The sequence below is a fragment of the Carassius gibelio genome, chromosome A1, assembly GCF_023724105.1.
Source record: "Carassius gibelio isolate Cgi1373 ecotype wild population from Czech Republic chromosome A1, carGib1.2-hapl.c, whole genome shotgun sequence".
NCBI classification, from domain to species: domain Eukaryota; kingdom Metazoa; phylum Chordata; class Actinopteri; order Cypriniformes; family Cyprinidae; genus Carassius; species Carassius gibelio.
The window spans coordinates 33,566,016-33,578,301 of NC_068371.1; the positions used below are offsets into that span (position 1 = coordinate 33,566,016).

At 45.4% G+C, this 12,286-nt stretch overlaps 1 protein-coding gene and 1 long non-coding RNA gene across 10 annotated transcripts in view; both read left to right on the forward strand.

Annotated features, from left to right (window-relative positions):
• Nucleotides 1-12,286, forward strand: part of LOC128020811 (NACHT, LRR and PYD domains-containing protein 3) — a 638,518-nt gene that overhangs the window by 353,479 nt on the left and 272,753 nt on the right. The gene's annotated exons all lie outside the window — the stretch shown is intronic.
• LOC127939089 (uncharacterized) lies at nt 1,575-12,185 on the forward strand. 2 transcript variants are annotated; one of them, XR_008148929.1, is made up of 2 exons: nt 1,575-1,784; nt 9,838-12,185. It is a non-coding gene; the product is annotated as an uncharacterized LOC127939089 (long non-coding RNA). The 2 variants fall into 2 exon arrangements; XR_008148930.1 differs by lacking the exon at nt 1,575-1,784 and adding an exon at nt 8,789-9,752.

Below are 12,286 nucleotides of genomic sequence, written 5' to 3' on the forward strand. Positions count from 1 at the left end.
TTGTTAGACTTATATGAGTTAAAGAGAGCACTTATGGGAGGCAAAATTGCTTCCCCAGGTTAGGATGACATATGCTATGAGATGATAAAGCACATCTGATTTATCATTAAGTACGATTTTAAGACTTTTTAATAAACTATGGGAGACAGGGAATCTGCCACAGATTGGAAGCATGGGGTCATAGTGCCAACAGCTAAACCAGGAAAAGACCATTCTCAACCAATTAATGACAGACCAACTGCACTGACATCAAATTAATGCAAACTTATGGAACGGATGGTGATGAACAGGTTGACTTATGTGATTGAAAGTAGAGGCATTTTTGCAGCATATCAAAGTGGTTTTAGAAAAGCTAGAAATACGATGGATTCAATCTTGTGTTTAGAAGCTGAAATTCGAAAAGCTCAGATTAATAAATGGGGCTTGTGGGAGTCTTTTTCGATGTAGAAAAAGCTTATGATATGTTGTGGAAAGAGGGACTTTTAATAAAATTGGAAAGCTTGAGAATTGATGGAAAAATGTAGAACTGGATTCTGAGTTTCTTGTTTGGAAGAACAGTTCAAGTAAGAGTAGGGACAGTCTTTCCTAAGATTTTCCCAATTGAGAATGGTACTCCACAGGGAAGTGTGAGCAGTGCTATTCTTTTTTAATTTAATGATAAATGACATATTTCATAGTGTGGATACGGGAATAGGAAGATCATTGTATGCGGATGATGGAGCACTATGGAAAAGGGGGCGTAATGTTTCATTTGTAGAAAAGAAAATCCAAAAAGCAGTGAATGAGGTGGAGAAATGGACGAATAGTTGGGGTTTCCCATTTTCTGTGGTGAAAACAAAAGTAATATGTTTTTCGAAAAAGAAAAAAGTATCCTGAATGTCAAAATGTATGGTTGTCAGCTAGAACAAATTAGTAAGATTTGTGGGTATGTGGATGGACTCTAAATTAAATTTTAGATTTCATATTCAGAAAATGATAGAAAAATGCACAAAAGGAATCAATGGTGCTTGTCATGCACTGAAGAGAATATATTGTGCTGTTATTAGGTCAAACATAGATTATGGCTGTGTAGTTTACAGTTCTGCAAACAAAACTTTGCTTAATAAGACAGACGTAATTCAAAATCAAGCTTTGTGGATCTGTTGTGGTGTATTTAGGTCTTCTCCAGTGTCTTCGTTACAAGTTGAAATGGGAGAATTGCCTCTACATCTGCGTAGTTCTCAGTTGAGGTTAAGGTACTGGTGTGGTGTCAAGGGACATCTGGAAAGCCACCCAGTTAGACTACTTCTGAAAGATTGTTGGGAATATGCATACAGAGAAATAACAAGCTTTGGCTGGGTAGTAAGGAAGGAGGTAAATAGTTTGAAGATGAAAGACCATGATATTGCTCCTTCTGTTGCTATTCCAGCAATTCCCCCTTGGTTGTTCCCTATGCCACTGTAGCAGTATGATCTGCCCTCCCCTGATGTCATCTAGTAAATTGAGGGCGTGTCTGGTTAGGGTTGTTTACCTGCCTATAAAATAGTTTCCGTTTGTGCTATGCATGTGCGTTCGTCCGTTGTAAGCGAGCGAGCCACCGTACTTCCGGGCTTTTGTGTGCATGGTGATGAGGTAGGAGCGTTTGCAGTGAGTGTTTTGAAATGCTGATGGTCTTGCACTGGGTTTTACGAACCGATTTTACTTAGGTGGACTGAGGAGCTTTTCGGGAAGCCCTTTAATCACGGTCCGTTATGGAGACAGTTGTTTTGTACAGCTACATCTGTGCTTTGTGAGTCGCAGTACAGGTATGTGTGACGCAATTTTATTATCAATTTTAAATAAGTTTTCATGGTCGGCTGATTAAAGTAAAGTGTGTTTTCCTTATTTAAGGTGCGGGTCAATGTGCAAGGGACGTCGCAGTGGGCTGCTGTAGTGGGCTTGTCGTTTGCTGTGTGGCTTTTCTGCACTGTGCATCGTTTAATAGTTTTGATGTTTCGCCGACTAACTGTTACCTGTTCTATCCAACTACGGCTGCTTCACGCTGTGTCTAATTTGTTTGCTTCGCTTTGCTCAGCTGCGCGTCTCATTCCATACATTTGGTCTTTGGAACTGCGCTCTTAACAGCGGATTGATATTGACGTTAATATAACGTTGTCGGGTGACGACTGTGTATTGCTGCATCAACTGAGAACTTGCAGGATCAGGTCCGCGGTCTGGACTCGGGGTATGGCGTTTATTTCCCACCAGTACTGTGAGTAACTGATTGAAACGTGGCGTGCAACAGGGTAATTGCTACCTAACTGTCACTATCATTGTTTTCTTTCGTCTGGGGTTATTGTGTTCGATGTAATTGTTTATTTTGTACTATTCTCCTTTGTTTATTATAATCTTTCATGATTTTGGCAAAATTACTTCCCCAGGTTAGGATGACATATGCTATGAGATGATAAAGCACATCTGATTTATCATTAAGTACGATTTTAAGACTTTTTAATAAACTATGGGAGACAGGGAATCTGCCACAGATTGGAAGCATGGGGTCATAGTGCCAACAGCTAAACCAGGAAAAGACCATTCTCAGCCAATTAATGACAGACCAACTGCACTGACATCAAATTAATGCAAACTTATGGAACGGATGGTGATGAACAGGTTGACTTATGTGATTGAAAGTAGAGGCATTTTTGCAGCATATCAAAGTGGTTTTAGAAAAGGTAGAAATACGATGGATTCAATCTTGTGTTTAGAAGCTGAAATTCGAAAAGCTCAGATTAATAAATGGGGCTTGTGGGAGTCTTTTTCGATGTAGAAAAAGCTTATGACTGTGCATCGTTTAATAGTTTTGATGTTTCGCCGACTAACTGTTACCTGTTCTATCCAACTACGGCTGCTTCACGCTGTGTCTAATTTGTTTGCTTCGCTTTGCTCAGCTGCGCGTCTCATTCCATACATTTGGTCTTTGGAACTGCGCTCTTAACAGCGGATTGATATTGACGTTAATATAACGTTGTCGGGTGACGACTGTGTATTGCTGCATCAACTGAGAACTTGCAGGATCAGCTGGTCCGCGGTCTGGACTCGGGGTATGGCGTTTATTTCCCACCAGTACTGTGAGTAACTGATTGAAACGTGGCGTGCAACAGGGTAATTGCTACCTAACTGTCACTAGCATTGTTTTCTTTCGTCTGGGGTCATTGTGTTCGATGTAATTGTTTATTTTGTATTATTCTCCTTTGTTTATTATAATCTTTCATGAATTTTTTTTTTTTTTTTTTTTTTGACTTTGTAGTATGTCTTTTGGTTCTTTATCAATCCAGTGGATTTATTATTATTATATCATTGTTGTTGTTTTTTGTGTACCTGTGTTCGGTGATTCTTTGTACTGGCGTTCTGCTTCTTTCTGCCTGCTGGTAACCCAGTAGCTGGGCCGCTTTATGGAACCAGTAGTTTTGGATGTGACTGTTGAGAACCAGGTTGCTGTATGTGATGCTTGTTTCAATTTATGTGTTTTTAAACTGTGATTTCTTTTTCTTTTCCCTTCAGGAGTGGGGAGGCCGCCGGCAGCAGTGTAGCCTCTTGTGGTGGTGGGCCCTTTACCTATTTGCAGTGATCACAGTGAAGTGTGCCGTGCTGTGGTGTGTGTGTGTGCACGCGTGAGTGCTATCTCCTCTGCTCAAAGGACGCCAGGCCTTCCCCCTCCTTGAAGTTGGACGTTTTGTTTGTTTCTAATTATTTGATATAGTGAATAAAATTTGAATCTGTTTTAAATAAAGTTGTCCTAACTTAACTCTGGCCTGATACCTGACCCAGTCGTGACGAACCTGTGTGCTTTAAAGTTAAGGGCAGTCCCGGATATAGCCTCCGGGTGGTGTAGTCTGTAGAACTTACCAGTCCGTACCGCCACATTTGGTGTAGTCAGCAGGGTTTACCAGTCCGTACTGCCACATTTGGCGCAGTCGGCAGGATCTTTCGACTGGTTATCAGATTCAGACTTTGAGGAGAGTTGTTTTTTTTTGTTTGTTTTATTTTATTTTATTTTATTTTTTCTCTTTCTTCTTTTGCAGTATCCTGGTGGCAGAGTAGTGGTTGGTGAGTACCTTTTGTGGCACGCCATGGATAGTGAATTGCAGGAGATGCGGGATTTGATAGCCAAATTACGGATGGATAATGAGAGGTTGCGACAGGAGCGTGCGGCAGTTGAGCTTCCCGATCCTGGCGCACCTTCTGTTAGTGCAGCATGCCCATCTACACCACGATCAGCTGATGTAAGTGCTGGTACAGTTGAAAGATTTGTATTTATTCCGAGGGACCGACGCTGCCCAAATTTTAATGGCAGGTCTGGTATCAGTATCGACGAGTGGCTTGAGGAGGCCCAAGCATGTATGCAAGTTCAGAATATGACCTCTGTGGAGCAGTGTTTTTCTTGTATGATCATCTTGACAGAGAGGCCCGCAACGAGATTAAATACCGTTCTAGTGCTGAGAAAAGCGATCCAGATAAAATTATTGCAGCGCTGCGTGAGGTGTATGGTTGTGCTGAGTCATACATCGCACTGCAAGAAGCATTTTTCTCTCGCAGGCAGCACAAAGGACAAACATTATTGGAGTTCTCCTTGGTGTAATTGAGTTTGTTTGAGAAGGTAAAAAGCCAATCGCCACGTGTAGTTTTAAATGGTGACTTAATTGTGAGGGATCAATTTGTCGAATGTGTGTCGGATAATGCACTTCGTCGAGAATTAAAACAATTAATACGTCGTCAGCCCACTGTAACGTTGCTAGAGGTTCGGGGAGAAGCGATCCGTTGGGAACGAGAGGGATTACCAGGGGGTGTTAGAGGTAGAAGTCAGTCTGTCCCCCTGGTAAGTGGAATTCAGTACGAGGTCCGGGGAAGTCCTGAGATAGGTTGTGCTCAGGGGAGGCGTACATCTGAGTTAGGCGAGCTAAGAGAAATGCTGCATCGGCAGCAACAGCAGCTAGATTTACTTACGCAAACTATCGCCCAGAATCAGACTACCTTTTCCCATGGTCGTACTCCTCGTCCAGCTCAATTGATCTGTCGACGTTGTCAGCAACCGGGTCATTTTGCAAGGGAGTGCGATGGGGAGCATCGCCCCCCCCCCCCCCCCCCCCCGCACTCTGCCACGCCCAGTTGTTGTTCCTTCGGCCGGTGAACCAAGGTCCTTGCCTGGCCCTAACCAGTCGGAAAACTAGCTCCTACCGAGTTGCTGAGCCACAGTTCGGTAGGGAGCACGCGGGGCTCTCTTATTGTTAATAGTAATGAAACTGCTTCCCGATTAGTGTCCTCATGTCCACACCTTGTCGTAAATATTGGTGGGGTTTCAGTACCCTGCCTAGTAGATACTGGTTCTATGGTGTCAACCATCACTGAGACTTGTTTCCGGTTGAGGTTTGAGCCATGGGGCCAGGATCGGTTGCAATCCTGTCACTGGCTGCAGCTCCGAGCAGCGAACGGTTTGGAAATTCTGTATATTGGGTATCTCGAATTGGATATTGAACTGTGCGGTAATAAAATCCCTAGATGTGGAGTGTTAGTGGTCCGTGATCCTCCGGGCAGTGGCATAGATACTCCCGGTATTTTAGGCATGAATGTGCTTAGCTGCTGTTATCGAAAGTTGTTCGGTCGTCACGGTTCCGCTTTATTTGAGCTGCCAAGTTTAGCCGAGGATACAAATATGACCCAGGTACTTCAAAATTGTCAACAATTCGTTCGTGCTACTGACCGTAAGAATAACGTAAAGGTAAGGGGGTGCAGGGTGTGTCGCATTTCTAGCGGCACTTTGACATTTGTCACCGCTACCTGCTCCTCCTTGCTTGCAGGTAAGACCATGTTGTTTGAGCCCATTGAGACTGGTTTGCCCATGGGATTATTGGCCTCGCCTTCGTTAGTACCGGTGGAAGGGGGTACTGTTTTGGTCCCTGTCATAAATGTCGGTACCGTTGACATAGTGCTGTATCCTACTACAGTGGTAGGAACGTTAAGGGAGGTATATCTAGGGTATATCTAGTGGGGTTACCAAATGGACTGACCGAAGTCGCCACTGTGACTGCTCGGGTAGCCTCTGGTGACGTGTCGGATATACTAGAGCAGATCGAGTCGGTTGGTTTGTTAGGATTGTCAGCCAAGGAAGAGAAGCAGGTTAGGGCTCTCCTTCGGGAGTATCAAAGTGTGTTTTCGACGCACGAAGGAGATCTGGGTTGCACCAACCTGCTTTCCCATGAGATCCCCTTAACCAATGACATTCCAGTCCGGCAGCGGTATCGACGTATCCCACCGTCCGAGTATGAAGTGGTCAAGACCCATATCAGTCAGTTGTTAGACGCACAAATTATCCGGGAGAGTTGCAGCCCATATGCCTCCCCCGTCGTGTTAGTTAAAAAGAAGGACGGTAGTTTACGCATGTGTGTAGACTACCGTCAACTCAATTCTAAAACGCGCAAGGATGCGTTTCCGTTACCTCGGATTGAGGAGACATTGGATTCACTGACAGGTGCCCACTGGTTTTCTACGTTAGATCTAGCTAGTGGGTATAATCAAGTTCCTGTATCTGAACCCGATCGCCCCAAAACTGCCTTTTGCACGCCGTTCGGGTTGTTCGAGTGGAATCGTATGGCGTTCGGTTTGTGCAATGCGCCAAGTACGTTCCAGCGCCTGATGGAGCGGCTCTTTGGTGACCAGCGCCACCAGTCTGTTTTGCTGTATTTGGACGACATCATTGTGTTCTCATCATCCGTGCAACAGCATTTAGAGAGATTAAGGATGGTACTGGGTCGACTAAGGGCCGAAGGCCTCAAGGTAAAGCTAGGAAAATGTGTGTTCTTTCAGGAAAAGGTAACATACTTGGGGCACGTAATCTCTGCCTCGGGCGTAGCTACAGACCAGGTAAATTTGAGGCCGTAGCTCAGTGGCCTTGTCCTACGACAGTCACTGAGCTGAGGACCTTCCTGGGGTTTGCTAGCTACTACAGGCGGTTTGTTGAGGGATTTGCAAAGTTGGCGGCTCCATTACATCAAATAGTGGCAGAGCTAACGCGAGGTAAGGTAGGTAGGCGCAGTCTAGAGTTGGCAGCAGCTTGGTCCCCACAATGTGAGGACTCATTCCAAATGTTGAAGCGAAAGCTGACTCCTGCGCCAGTCTTAGCATATGCAGATTTCACACGGCCTTTTATACTGGAGGTCGACGCCAGTTATGCAGGGCTCGGTGCTGTGTTGTCACAGGAGGTCGAAGGCAAGGTTAGACCCATCGTGTACGCTAGCCACGGTCTTCGGCCTGCAGAACGGAATACGGCCACTTATAGTTCCATGAGGCTCGAATTTTTGGCTCTTAAATGGGCCATGGCTGAGAAATTTCGTGAATACCTTTTGGGACATAAGTGTGTCGTACGCACTGATAACAACCCGTTGAGTCATCTGGCTACAGCCAAGTTAGGCGCTACTGAGCAAAGGTGGGCTGCTGAGTTAGCTGCCTTTGATTTTGTGATTCAGTACCGGGCGGGTAGAACCAATCAAAATGCCGATGCACTGTCCCGATTAACTACGGTGCAGTCTGAGGCCAGTGGTAATGGGCAATTAGGGGCTGTCGTACCCGAGCTGTTACGGCGAGTGACGGTAGGGCCAGCAGAGGTCACCACTTCGCATGCGATGCAGGCTTGGCCTAGTCGCTCGGCACCTGATATTAGCACTTTACAGCAGGCGGACCGAGTGGTAGGGGAAGCCTTGAGGTTCTGGCACCAAGGGCAGCGGCCAGGCCCACAGGAGCGACGGACTTTGGCTAAGCCGGTGATCATGCTCCTCCGACAATGGGACTGGTTGGTAGAGCAAGAGGGCATATTATACCGACGGTCTTTCCGGCCTGATGGAGGGGAGACAGTGCTTCAGGTAGTCCTACCGGTTGTCTTGCAGCCAGAGGTACTAACTCTTTTACATCAGCAGCATGGACACCAGGGTGTTGAACATACCTTGGAACTTGTGCGACAGCGCTGCTACTGGCCAGGCATGTCTGCAGACGTGGCTTGGTGGGTACAGGAGTGCGAGTGGTGTCAGCAAGCTAAAGATGTGGCACCAGTCCCTCGAAGTTACATGGGGCATTTATTGGCATCCCGTCCGAATGATATCGTGGCTATTGATTTTACTGTGTTGGAGCCATCTCAGGCAGGGCAAGAAAATGTGCTTGTAATGACCAGTGTGTTTAGTAAGTTTACGGTGGCAATTCCCACCTGGGATCAGCAGGCTAGTACTGTGGCCAGGGTCCTGGTGGAGGAGTGGTTCTTCACATTTGGGGTTCCTGGGCGCATTCATTCTGACCAGGGCCATAATTTTGAGTCCAGCTTGATTCAACAGTTGTGTAGCCTGTATGGGGTGGGAAGGTCACGCAGTACTCCATACCACCCGGCTGGTAACGGCCAGTGTGAGAGGTTCAATAGGACCTTACACAACTTGTTGTGGACCTTGCCCACAGATCGGAAGAGAGATTGGGCATCTTGCCTAGCACAGGTGGTGTTTTGTTATAATACCACCCCTCACCAAGCTACTGGGGAGTCGCCCTTCTTTTTGATGTTTGGGCAAGAGCCAAGGTTGCCCATAGACTTTTTGCTCAGTCAGGTACGAGATCCAGTGTCAGGTCGAGTCCACCAGTGGATTGAGGAGCATCAAGCACGACTGCAGATGGCGGTTGATGGTGCCCGAGAGCGGCTGCAGGCTGCGGCAAGTCGGCGTAAAGCAGGACATGATCAACGGGTAAGAGAGTTGCTGTTACGGGAGGGCCAGCGGGTCTATCTGCGAGATTATGGGGTCCGGGGTCGACATAAGATTCATGACCTGTGGAGCTCTACTGTATATCAGGTGGTAAAAGCCCCTCTGTCTGGTGGTTCAGTGTATACAGTGGCTCCGGTTAACGACCTGACTCAAGTCCGGCATGTCCATCGGTCAGCATTGAAACCTCGAGTCCAAGGGGAGGCAGTAGCGGAGGACCTCTCCGAAAGTTCAGTCAATTTACCCATGCCCTCAGAACCTGAGGAAGAATTGGAAGATGGGGACTTGGCATATGTGGTTTCCGAGGTCCCATCGTTAGCTCCTGGAGGGAACACTTTGAGAGCAGATCTATCTGGAACAGTGCTGGTTGCTGATCCCCCAGCACCCACAGAAGCATCCAATGGGGAGTTGGTATCTGAAGAGAGAACCCTCCCCTTGGAGTCTCCTAATCCATTAGAGGTGGTTCCATGCCGGACGGGACGAGTAGGGGCAGGTCAACATTCTAATGTGCACCGTTTACCACGGGTGATAGGAGCTGGAAATGTGAATCCTCCAGCCTGTGGGGCCAATTCAGTTATGGCATGATTTAGGCCTTGGAAGTAGGGTCTCGTGTTTAAATATTTCAACGTCGGGACGACGATGAAGAAGGGGGGGTAGAATGTAGCAGTACGATCTGCCCTCCCCTGATGTCATCTAGTAAATTGAGGGCATGTCTGGTTAGGGTTGTTTACCTGCCTATAAAATCGTTTCCGTTTGTGCTATGCGTGTGCGTTCGTCCGGTGTAAGCGAGCGAGCCACCGTACTTCCGGGCTTTTGTGTGCATGGTGACGAGGTAGGAGCGTTTGCAGTGAGTGTTTTGAAATGCTGATGGTCTTGCACTGGGTTTTACGAACCGATTTTACTTCGGTGGACTGAGGAGCTTTTCGGGAAGCCCTTTAATCGCAGTCCGTTATGGAGACAGTTGTTTTGTACAGCTACATCTGTGCTTCGTGAGTCGCAGTACAGGTATGTGTGACGCAATTTTATTATCAATTTTAAATAAGTTTTCATGGTCGGCTGATTAAAGTAAAGTGTGTTTTCCTTATTTAAGGTGCGGGTCAATGTGCAAGGGACGTCGCAGTGGGCTGCTGTAGTGGGCTTGTCGTTTGCTGTGTGGCTTTTCTGCACTGTGCATCGTTTAATAGTTTTGATGTTTCGCCGACTAACTGTTACCTGTTCTATCCAACTACGGCTGCTTCACGCTGTGTCTAATTTGTTTGCTTCGCTTTGCTCAGCTGCGCGTCTCATTCCATACATTTGGTCTTTGGAACTGCGCTCTTCCATCTGCTTTCATGCGGCTGCATTAACAGCGGATTGATATTGACGTTAATATAACGTTGTCGGGTGACGACTGTGTATTGCTGCATCAACTGAGAACTTGCAGGATCAGCTGGTCCGCGGTCTGGACTCGGGGTATGGCGTTTATTTCCCACCAGTACTGTGAGTAACTGATTGAAACGTGGCGTGCAACAGGGTAATTGCTACCTAACTGTCACTAGCATTGTTTTCTTTCGTCTGGGGTTATTGTGTTCGATGTAATTGTTTATTTTGTATTATTCTCCTTTGTTTATTATAATCTTTCATGATTTTTTTTAGTTTTTTTGTTATTTGTTTGACTTTGTAGTATGTCTTTTGGTTCTTGATCAATCCAGTGGATTTATTATTATTATATCATTGTTGTTGTTTTTTGTGTACCTGTGTTCGGTGGTTCTTTGTACTGGCGTTCTGCTTCTTTCTGCCTGCTGGTAACCCAGTAGCTGGGCCGCTTTATGGAACCAGTAGGTTTGGATGTGACTGTTGAGAACCAGGTTGCTGTATGTGATGCTTGTTTCAATTTATGTGTTTTTAAATTGTGATTTCTGTTTCTTTTCCCTTCAGGAGTGGGGTGGCCGCCGGCAGCAGTGTAGCCTCTTGTGGTGGTGGGCCCTTTACCTATTTGCAGTGATCACAGTGAAGTGTGCCGTGCTGTGGTGTGTGTGTGTGTGTGTGTGTGTGCACGCGTGAGCGCTATCTCCTCTGCTCAAAGGACGCCATGCCTTCCCCCTCCTTGAAGTGGGACGTTTTGTTTGTTTCTAATTATTTGATATAGTGAATACAATTTGAATCTGTTTTAAATAAAGTTGTCCTAACTTAACTCTGGCCTGATACCTGACCCAGTCGTGACGAACCTGTGTGCTTTAAAGTTAAGGGCAGTCCCGGATATAGCCTCCGGGTGGCGTAGTCTGTAGAACTTACCAGTCCGTACCGCCACATTTGGCGTAGTCGGCAGGGTTTACCAGTCCGTACCGCCACACCACTAATAAACTTACAAATTCACAAAGCAATAAAAAACACAGGAGATGAACTTGCCACCTGAAGTAGTGGTACAACAAGGACGGTCCATTGCCCAAAAGTTTTGTTTAGCACAATAAACATTGTACTAAATCCACCAATAGCACCTTTGTTAGATTCCACTTTATATACTTGTGAGGATTTCTTGAACTTTTTTGTAAGTAAGATTGAACATATTAAAAAAGATATCGTTCCCTGCAGTATTGTTCTGGAAGTCCCCATGTTAAGTTCTTACATATTTGACTCTTTTGATCATGTCTCCCTTCCATTTCTTGCAAATTTAGTCAAGCATATAAAATCATCGTCCACTTCACTGGATGCCGTTCCTCCACAGTTTCTAAAAGCTGGGTTCAAAACTATGGGCCCTAGTATACAGTCAATTGTGAACAGCTCTCTATCTAATGGTTCTGTTCCATCTTGTCTTAAACATGCAGTGGTTTCTCCTTTACTTAAAAAACCAAGCCTAGCAGCTACAGAACTGATTAACTTCCGTCCCATTTCTAAACTACCGTTCCTATCTAAAGTCATAGAAAAGGTTGTTTTATCACAAATTACTCCTTTTTTATCTACTAATGCTCTTTTAGACGAATTTCAATCTGGTTTCAGAGCTGGTCACAGCACAGAGACTGCTCTGATAAAAGTTTTGAATGATTTGTTTTTAGCATCTGACTCTGGGAGGGCTGTGGTTTTAATTATGTTAGATCTCAGTGACACTGTGGATCATTCAATTCTTTTAAAAAGGCTGGAGTGTGAGGTTGGGTTTAGGAGTACTGCTCTGAAATGGTTCCATTCATACCTTAAGGATAGAACATTCTCTGTTAATTTTGCAAATGTCTCTTCTTCTGTGGTTCCTTTAAAATACGGTCTACCTCAGGGCTCTATTTTAAGTCCTATATTGTTTTCTCTGTATATGCGCCCCTTGGCATCCATCTGTCGGCGTTATGACATCTCGTACCATATGTACGCAGATGACACACAGATTTATTTTACCCTTAAAGTTGGTGATGAACAGTCTTTGCAATCTTTGTTACTCTGTCTGAATTAAATTAAAATTTGGCTCTCTAATAATTTTCTTCAGCTTAATGAAAGAAAATCTGAAATCATAATATTTGGGCCATCACATTTTAAAGAGTGTGTAGTCAGTATTCTTGCTTCTTTGGAGATGACTG